We start from the raw sequence: 10,266 nt of genomic DNA on the forward strand, positions 1-10,266 counted from the left end.
AGTCTGGGCATGTTATAGTTTTTAAATAGGGTGTTCAGGAGAGGCCAGTTGAGCAAAGATGCCAGTTGAGCAAAGCGTATCATCATCATTATCATAACTAGCATTCTGGCTGTTTTTTGTGCGTTTGTTCCTTAAATCTTACAACAGATGTGGTCACTGAGGTTTAAAGAAGTTAATTTTCTACTCAGTCTTATGGAACTATTTAGTGGAAATGATAGAATTTAAACTCAGGACTGTCTGATGGAGAACACAAGTTATGCCCCGCTATACTGTGTCTCAAAGCAGGCATTTGCAAACTGTCTGTGTAAGTACAAACTGTATTTATGGATCCATGGAGATTTGATCTGATACTAGTCTGTTTTTTGTTTATTTTATTTTATTTATTATTTTTTTCTTTTTTGCAGTTTTTTTTTTTTTTTGGCCAGGGCTGGGTTTGAACCTGCCACCTCTGGCATATGGGGCCGGCGCCCTACTCCACTGAGCTACAGGTGCCACCCATACTAGTCTGTTTTTTAAATTTCAGTAGATTTCAGGGTACAAGTGGTTGTTAGTGACATAGATGAGTAGTATAGTGGTGAAGTCTGAGCTTTTCTTAAGCATCTCTTATTATTCATATTTTCAAACTATACTTAAAAGCATATACTCAAATATACTATAATCCAAATATTGACATATTGGAGGGCCTGCCAAACCATGTGTTAAGTACTTTGTGCAGATGTGAAATTTTTTTCCACCTGTGTACATTTGGACACTGTAGAAATGTTTCATTGGCTGGGAAGGTTTTAATTTTTCATAATGTTAAAATAATTCAGACCTTAGCACACCTGTTCATCTAAAATTGTAGCAGCTCACAGTAGCGTCAGGTATATCTGCCAGTTACATGTTGGCATCATAGTGGAACCAAGGACTCATTAACAAGGGAACCCATGACGTGTTTACACCAGGTCATATCTAAGGTAGTCCTAGTACTGTTTGTTAGGTGTAGTTGCTTTCTGCCTGACTTACATTTGAGAAGCTGGGATATCATTAGTGACTAAGCCTGGATTTTATTTTAAGCTCTGAATTACTTAGTTGAAAAGTATCGTGAGACTACCAAGGAAAGTTGTGCTTTTCTTTTTTTTTAACTATTGAACCATTTGCAATTACTTATGTAGGTAAAGTGTGGGGTTTTAGTGGGGGGCTTCGTTTGTTTTAATAGTCTGAAACCAAGTCAGGATATTGAAATTAATTTGATGTTGAGACTGACATGGCTGAAAGAGCCTCACTATGCTAAGTTTTGAGTTATAAATAAATATATGTCATAATAAGTAAATATGTTTATAGTTATAATAACAACATGTTGAAAGAGCATGTGGATAATACATTTATATCTAACACATATTTATTTACCTATTGGATATTATTTTTTTTTGGATTAGCAAGGGAGGTACATAGGTTTGAACCAATGATAAAAACACGAACATGAATTTCTAAAATGGGAACTACCGTAGTGCCCCCTTATACATGGTTTTGCTTTTTGTATCCACAAGAAAATAGAACATGATATTTGGGGTGTGGGGAGAGGAAGAAAAAGCATGAAAGCACATGTGTGCATTCACATAATTTTTATTACAGTATATATTTACAATTGTTTTATTTTATTATTAGTTATTGTTAATCTCATGCTGAGCCTAATTTATGAATTAAACTTTATGATAGGCATGTGTGTGTGGTAAAAACCATAGTATTTATAAGGCTCAGTACTATCCTTGATTTCAGACATCCACCACCGGGGTCTGAGAACACCTCTCCTGCGATAAGGAGGATGTACTTAAGGAAATAGAACACAGCATAGATTGTACCTATAGTTGTTTTACATGAAACCAAAGAATAGTTTTCCTTTTGTGAACCAAAATAGTCCAATGACCAAAATAATTTGTGTTTCTCACACCTATTTTAATCTTTGTAAAGGTACCAGTAAGGGAAGTGGAGTAATATGAAAAATGCCGCAGTATCATTACTCAGTCATAGGCTTCCGGTGGCTGAACTTGAGTCACTCGGGGCGGGGGGTTCTTGTTGGGATGGTGATGGTAAAGAAAAATTCCCTTGAGTTTAAGATTGCCACTCCTGCGTCCAATCCTCCATAATTTTGCCCCCTCCCCTCAACTCCCTTGTACACCTACAACTCAGGTTACTTTCTTGTCTAGGTGGAAGGTAGTCGTGGTATCATTTTAGAGAAATTGTTCATGATAAACTGAGAGAGCACTACAAAGTAAGATAAACGCAGCATCATACTCATTTATGGCTCTATCTGTATAATTATTGTAATTTGTATTTATTTGAGAAAAGAACTAAAGAATGTTGACTAAAATATTAAGTATCTTTGAGTTTTTCCTTTTTGCATATTTGTACTTTGCAAATATAAAAAATAAATATAAAATATAATTTTTTATTTTTAATGATATATAAATATAAAATATGATAAATATAAAATATAATTGTTTTACTGTTTAATAGAAATGTTCGAACTTACACAAAAGTAGAGAGAATGGTCTAATAAACTTGCATTCATCTAGCATTCCATTTCAACAGCTATCTACTACAGTCCTTAAAAAAACAAACAAACAAAAAAAAACAAAACACATTTAAAAAGTTCAATTACCCAGAAACCATTATGCTCAGACCTCCTAGAGCAACTTATTACTTGTGATTCTTTATGAAAAATTTGTTATATTTTTCCCTTGAAAATCATTTTCTTTCCAAATCCTGTTTTCAAAGCATTGGCTTAGTCACCAAAAATTGTTGTCTGAGAAAGCTAAAAGCATTTCAGAGTTCTTAATGAAACTGGTAAATCAATAATGTGATTTAAAATTTTTTTAAAATCAAAGTAAAAAACACATCTCTGTTTCCTGGCAATTTATCATTGTTTCTTTGACCATAGAAACAAGATGCTTATGAACAGTAAGACCAAAAGATGACGTAGCTAGCCGGGTGTGCGTGCTTGCCGCCTCTCCGTCCAGCCCAGGGACGAGGGCAGAGTCACATTTCAGTCAAAGGGCTCGGGATGCTCTACATACAGTTTGGGGAGCACTTTCATTCTTGAATTCAGAATTTGAAATACAGTCCATGCTGTGCAAGCAGATGTTTATAAGAAGCTTCTAGAAGAAGTTAAGAGCCATGTGTGCTTCAAAGGATTATATGCTTACCTGCAAAAAGCAGACTCCAACAAGTTTATTTTCCCCACTGAAGAATAAAAGACACAAAAAGGTATAACAACCACCATCTAGTATATTTATAACTTAAAAACCTCTCCTCTAGACTTCTCTTTTTCTACTAAACTTTAAAGGCACATTTTTCACACTGGGTGTTAGCGGGAGTGTGAGCGTTTTGATGGACTAACCCCTCTGGTGAACTTTAATGTGTGCTATTCTTTTTTTTAAATCTGTATAACTCACTTTTGGAAAGTAGAAGATTGTTTATTACTTTTATTTCCATAAGGCCCCAAACTGTAGTTCTAATGCCCTCAGTACCAGGCCATTAAAATAATAAATGTGTGACAACAAGAGTATAAACGTAATAAATGTCATCCTTTCCCATGGCAAATTGTCAATATCTATTGACATTTGTTCTCGTGGCATCTATTAAGGCCACCCCATATTTATTAACTTTGGTTTGATTACACTGCTCCATTAACTTGGTAATTTCATTATAATTTAAGAGAGATTTTAGTTGTTGGATTTAGGTTAAATTTTATGCAAAGCCCAGAAGTCCTTGGGCAGTGAACACATTTCATATAAATTGAATAAATAATTAATGACTAAAAAGCTATTTCAGAGAAGCAGAAAACAACAGAATTAGGATTAGATAACTTGTTTTTTTCTTTTAAATTAATTTGAAGGTGCAAATGTTTAGGTTACACTGTTTTCAATTCTAAGGTAAAGTTCAAGTTGTAGTGACAATACACACCCACGAAAGATAATGTTTTAATGACACATTCTGAGAAATTGCTCATAGAGATTGGAGCCATAAAGCTGTGTCGGGAATATTCATATGCTTTTTTCTTTATTTTTTTGAGACAGGATCTCACTCTCCCAGGCTGGAGTGCCGTGACATCATCGTAGCTCATAGCAATCTCAAACTTCTGGGCTCAAGGGCTCCTGCTTCCTCAACCTCCCAAATAGTTGGGACTACAGGTGTGCACCACTATGATGACTAATTTTTCTATTTTTGGTAGAGATGGGGTCTCACTTTGCTCAGGCTGGTCTCACACTCCTGATCTCAAGTGATCCTCCCTCCTTGGCCTTCCAGAGTGTTAAGGCTTACAGGCATGAACTACTGTACCTCACCTTTATATGCTTTTTGTAAACTATTGTCATGTAGAAATGCCCTTGTCAGAGGGAAATAGCACTTTAGTCAAAAATACTTGTTAAACCCCTTTAGCACGAAAAATGAAGGAACATGTTTATATGGAGGAGACAAGATGAGTAAATTTTCTGGTTTCTGAACTAATTTTAAACATGTTATTGTGGAAATTTGATGAGAAAAACATTTTTCTACTGAAAGATTCTAAAAGTTGCCTAAAAGATTGATTATAAGAGTACATATTGGGGAAGGGCCTTTTTTAACCTGCTGTCAGTCTCTCCAGTGAAATATATAAACTATAATTCTGTGTTATTTTAACAAATCATAGATACACTTGGGTTTGATCTTTCTGTCCTCAGTCCACTAATTTGTTTAATTTATTATTCTCATTGAAAGCCCTTAGAACATTAAAAAGAAAAAGGGTTTTCAAAGCCTTGAAAACAAACAAGTAAACACATGTTGTACTTATCCTTTGTCAGACTGAACAAAGCTCTTTGAATGTGCTCAACAGCTCTTGGATGAAGACAAACACGATCAGTTAAATAAATGAATGATTTCAATGGGATCAGAAAGTTTTGGCAGAAGCTATTAATTTTTATGAGCATTAACTCTCCCCCCCCACATCAAAAATAGAGAATTAGGCAATTCAGCTAAAAATTGTAGCATATGGTAGGGTCTTTACAATGGTGGGAAGATAGGCCAAAAATGATGTTTGTAAATTTCTGAAATGATTTCCAGAAACACATTATAGGCTAAGTGCTTTATACAGTATGTATTGTTAGCAGGTGTTGCAAGTACTTTATTTCTTACACACAATGCTGACATTTTACTTCTTTATACTCTTTAAGGGAACAAGCAGCATAATTGGAATTCCTTTGAGAATGATTTGTTAGTTATTTTGGACCTTTACAAGGAGTAAATGGTAAATAAGAGCCGAGTTTTTTGGACATTAGTATCTACTGGTTGAGTAGATTATACTGTAAATTTTAAAAAGGAAGGGCAATTTAGGCAATGATACTAACAGCTGCATAGTTATTGTGTAATAGTGGCCCACCTGGGCTGAATTGTGAATTGCAAAACAAAGCTGAATGCTTTCAATCCCGTGATGTATTCCGCTACCCGGGAAGCTCTCAGCTAAGCAAAATGTACAGCTACTGTCAGACTATTCCTCTGCCAAATTACTACTGCACTGAAAAATGACTCCAGTGATATCATTTGGTGAGATCATCACAGTCTACTTCTCTTAATGTTTCCATCATTTCCGATCCCAATTTTACATCTCAGTAATTTATTTTTGGTAATGAAGTGGTTTTTTCTTCCTTCATTTTGGTAGAGCTTATATTACACTTTAAAAAAACTGAATTTCTCTTTGAAATTCAGAATACATGTGGTTCCCTCCCTCCCTCATTACGAGTATTGTAATAGACGAGCAATACCTAGGCAGTGTGTTACCGGCTATGATTTATGTATATAATGCGTAATTATTTTAAACAGAGACATCTTATTAGTGGGTTAAACTCAGCAAAAGTAAGCCTTGTTGCACCTAAGAATTTACCACCAAGTGAGTGATTGATTAACTTTCTACAACTTCACTTATAAAGAAAAAGAAAAAAATATTTCCCACATCCACCTTGGGGTGCCAACTGTGCATTTTTCTAATTTTCCTCCAGCTCTCTAGTATTGAAGAGAATAGCAGAAGCTTCTAGAAACAAGAGCTCTTCGAAAAGGAAGGATTTGAGACATAGGGAAATCATTGGGTCTTGTTGTGAATCATCAAAAATATGAACCAAGAAAAAATTGGTATGTATCAAGCATTGTTTTCCTTGTAGGTTTTGCTAAGTCTGTCCTCAGTTTTACAAACACTTTGGGGAAGTTCAGAGTTCTGTATTTTCTTCCTAGATTTGTTGTTGAAACTGCAAGGGGGTTTTAGTCTAGGTTGAGTTGATTGTTGTACAAAGATCCAATTACTGAGACAATGAGGATTGCCAAGGAAGAAAGGAATTTTTAATGTGACCAATGTCTTCCCAACTAATGGAGATCATGGTTTTCTAAGGAGGGACAGTGTACCGTGAGGTAGATACAGGGGGGTGGTAAGTCCTGGTGTCAGAAAGTCTGCCCTAGGATTCTAGAATCTCAACTCCTTTGTCATATAGGAAGCCCATCATTTCAGGCCAGGCTTAGTGCCTCATGCCTATAATCTCAGCACTTTGGGAGGCCCAGGCAGGAGGATCACTTGAGGCCAGGAGTTTGACTCTGTCATTTCTGGGAAATAACTGAAATGGCCAAGTAGCTAAAGATGAGGATTGTAAAAAGCAAACAAACAAACAAATATGGGTTCATGGAGCTGGTTATAGATTTTTAAGTGAGAAGTCATTTAAGCTCACTTATGTTTGAGGTGGATTTTAAACCACTTTTCAAAATGTCAGTAATTAGCAAAGCTACATTCGGATGCTTTGTCTTCACACACACTCAGACAAAAAGCATAGAAAGTGATATTACATTTTGATGCAAAGACTAATTCAACTTCTCATAAAGCAAATGGCTACAAGGATTAATCTGTTAATGCGTTTTCTCTTATTTTCTTTCAATACAGTGGCTTCCATTATCCATTTCAATTCTACCTCATTGCTGGTAAGCATCTCTTTTAAAGTACTGTTAGAAACTGGTGCTCTTGGTCCAATTCCAAGGGGCAACATCAGCAGGAATAAGTAATCCCAGAGCCTTAAGAAGAACCTTCTAAACCATGAAAAAAAGCAATAAGTACTAAACTTTGAATAAAAGAGCCATAAATGAGTCTGGAAGCCTCATTTACACTGTAATGTGCATACCAGCATGATGTCATTATCAATTAGTGTGAGTATTCTCTAACAGCCATCCATTCTGAGCATGTAGTCGTTTGGTTTATGATTATAATTGTGGTGTATGTGTGTTGGTATCAGAGAGAGAACACAGCTATGTCCATGGTAAATCGTTACATGGGAAAAATCGATGCTGGCCATGAATCAGTCCTACTTCATTTAATGTTATTTATTGGTACGAGGTAGATATAATACCTCAATACTCTGTGTGTGTTGAATAGAATAATAAAATCTGGATGTAACATAATCTTTCTACTATATGAGTTAGAGCAACAAATAAATACGTACGTGTTCTTTTTCTGTCAGTCCCATCACAATGTAATTCTTTTCTTTTGGATTTTGGGTATTGTTCAGACTAATATTTTATTCTCTGTGTTTTATCTTACTCAGTCTCTCTGTTTCAAGATTCCTGGTGCCTGGATTAGTGAACTGGAGTCTGAGATGTGTGGTGAGATTGTTCTCTTGAGCCTAGGGTTGGTTTTTATAACTCTGGGGAAGGCACCGGTATTTGCACGGACATTGAGGCAGCTGAGGAAAGCGATTATGATGAAACAACTGTGCTTCTCAGGCCAGGTTTCTTGGTTTTAGGCTGTCTTATAAAATTCAATTTAATTTATTTCTAGTCCTTCCTGGAATAGTGCAAAGATTTTTTTTTAACCCTTTCTGCTCTGCTGAATTTCCACATATGAACTCATCCTAATGATCCAAAGGATTCTGAAATATTTTTTGATTTATGATTTCAGAACACAAATACTTACAATGACTGAGACTAACCAGTGAAAAGGATCCAGTAGTTCATGTATTTGCCAAAAGTATTTCTTGATGATATTGTTAAAAATATATATAAAACGGTACTGAGAAATACCTTGGTTTAGAAAAAAAACAAAACAAAACTGAAAATGGCACTTGATTTACCTGTGCAGTAAAGGAAAAAGTTCTAAACAAACAAAACAAAATAGAAGCAACTACACAGGCAATTTCTGCACTCTGCTCTCACCAGGTGTGTTTACCCGAGAGGCTGGTTATCTCTGGACAGTGGTACATTCATGCAGTCTCTAGGCACCCAGGCTCAGGCTGGGGTGCTTTGCTCCGAGAGCACTGCAGTCTTTTTGGCGATCCGTGTAATGGTCTGTGTCTTTGTTAATCACAAAATAGAAGGTTTGAACTTACTGAATCATTTGCTTTATTACAACTCCAGAGGAGCGCTGTAACTGCCTCGTGGGAACTTTCTTGGAGGGAGTTATTCCGAAGGCAATCACTATGTAAATACATCTCTTCAATTCCTGTAAATGGCACCAGGACATTCTGGTATAACTGAGTTAAAAAGCAAAATAACCCTATAGATGAGGTTTTCTACTGTATGTTTTTTTAATGCTGCATTTGATAACTTCATGGTGTTAGCATGCTAAACAGCTAAGGTGGTAGCCGAATGAGATAAAGTATGTGAGAGCATTTTGGTCCGGTGCCTAGGAGATGGTGAGCACTCCACACATGCTAAAGATGCAGCCGTGATATTGGCCACCAACCAAGTTCACGTCATACATTCAGCTCCAAATGGGCATTCACCTAAACTGCTTTGCTTGCAAACTTGCATGCGCTCTAATTTTTCCTAGTACACAAATGTATATTTTCTTTTAAAGGTAATATCACTCTTCCATCAGATCCTATTCCCTCTCACTGTTTCCTAAACTTCGCCCATTAAATCCTAACTTGGTTCATATCTGGGTCTCTTGCTGGGCTATCCTGTTTGGACCTCAAGTTGCCCTCCAAGCTCCATCCATAAAATGTAACACTTCTTGATCCAGTCTTTTCAAATAGTAGACTTAGGTTAATTTTTCCTTCCTAGCCGAACTTCCTAAAAGAACTGTTGACCTGATGTCACCTCCTGCCTCCCTATATAACTTGAAAGCAATGCATGATATGGCAGAATGAATACAAAGATGTAGTGGTATGTACAGCATCTAGTGAACTGATTGAAAATTCAGTATTAATCAGAAAAAAAGAAGGTGCTGCCTCTTTAAGTCACCCTCCCAGTGTTTAGACTGTAAGCCTAGAATGTTGGAAATTTTTTTAACTACTGTGAGGGATGCTACAAGAAGCACAGCAGGGTTTCTCTCTCCAAGCTGCTGATGAACTAGTTGTGGGGAGGACCCCATATACCCGAGGTCAGACAATTAAGTTCATGAACTCATTGTAGAAAAAGTACTACATACCTCACTGATGAATGTCACTTACTGTCACCAGTTGACCAAGGCGAGCACTTCAAAAGTGATGTTGGTGCTTTTCAGCAATGATATAGGGAACACTTTTCCTAGGGAAATCAGTCCCAGTGCTCCTAGGACAACTTAATTGCCCAAACCCATAAACAAGTGAGAATGAAAGGGAGTGTTGGGTGAGGGGTCCAGGTAAGGCATGTTGTGGAATCAAGTCGAACAGCCTCTATGTGGAGGCACATTCAAAGCTACCTGCAGCTGGCTCGGATCACAAAGGTCTTGATTCCTAAGGTTAGAAGACAGACAGACATCCTTTGTTTAGAAAAGAGATGGTGTGGGACGGGTGGCACCTGTGGCTCAAGGAGTAGGGCGCCGGTCCCATATGCTGGAGGTGGCGGGTTCAAACCCAGCCCCAGCCAAAAAAAAAAAAAAAAAGAAAAGAGATGGTGAAACTATCAGAGATAGATTTAAAGGTTGAGTCCAAAGTGACAAGGTTGAGAAGATACAGTTCCAGGTGAGGGGATACTATGTAAATATAGTGAATGATGGAAAAAGGTCAAATGTGTGTGGTAGACAGGGAGGAACAATCTGGGTAGAAAAGAAAATTTTTCTATGAAAGACTGGTGCTAGTCAACACAAAAGTATTGCCTGATGTGCACTTTATTCAATAATTATGTTTCTGGAAAGTGCAAAGTGCAAGGAAATAACTTGTTTTGTGATAATGACAATTGACTCATCAGTGAGAGAATGATAAATAATTGGGTTCTTAGCATGGCCAGTGTTACCTTAGTGTAAATTAGGCAATTACTTTAACTCTTTCAGACCTTCAGAGAATCTATCATTTGCTGTGTAAA

The 10,266-nt window shown here is 36.7% G+C and overlaps 1 long non-coding RNA gene across 1 annotated transcript in view; it reads left to right on the forward strand.

Annotated features, from left to right (window-relative positions):
- Positions 1-6,965, forward strand: part of LOC128582293 (uncharacterized) — a 40,179-nt gene extending 33,214 nt beyond the window's left edge. Inside the window, exons 2-4 of the long non-coding RNA XR_008379022.1 lie at positions 4,055-4,172; positions 6,012-6,141; positions 6,935-6,965. This is a non-coding gene — a long non-coding RNA (uncharacterized LOC128582293). The remainder of the gene's footprint in view (positions 1-4,054; positions 4,173-6,011; positions 6,142-6,934) is intronic.
- The last annotated feature ends 3,301 nt before the right edge of the window (positions 6,966-10,266 follow it).

The sequence above is a fragment of the Nycticebus coucang genome, chromosome 3 (assembly GCF_027406575.1).
Source record: "Nycticebus coucang isolate mNycCou1 chromosome 3, mNycCou1.pri, whole genome shotgun sequence".
NCBI classification, from domain to species: domain Eukaryota; kingdom Metazoa; phylum Chordata; class Mammalia; order Primates; family Lorisidae; genus Nycticebus; species Nycticebus coucang.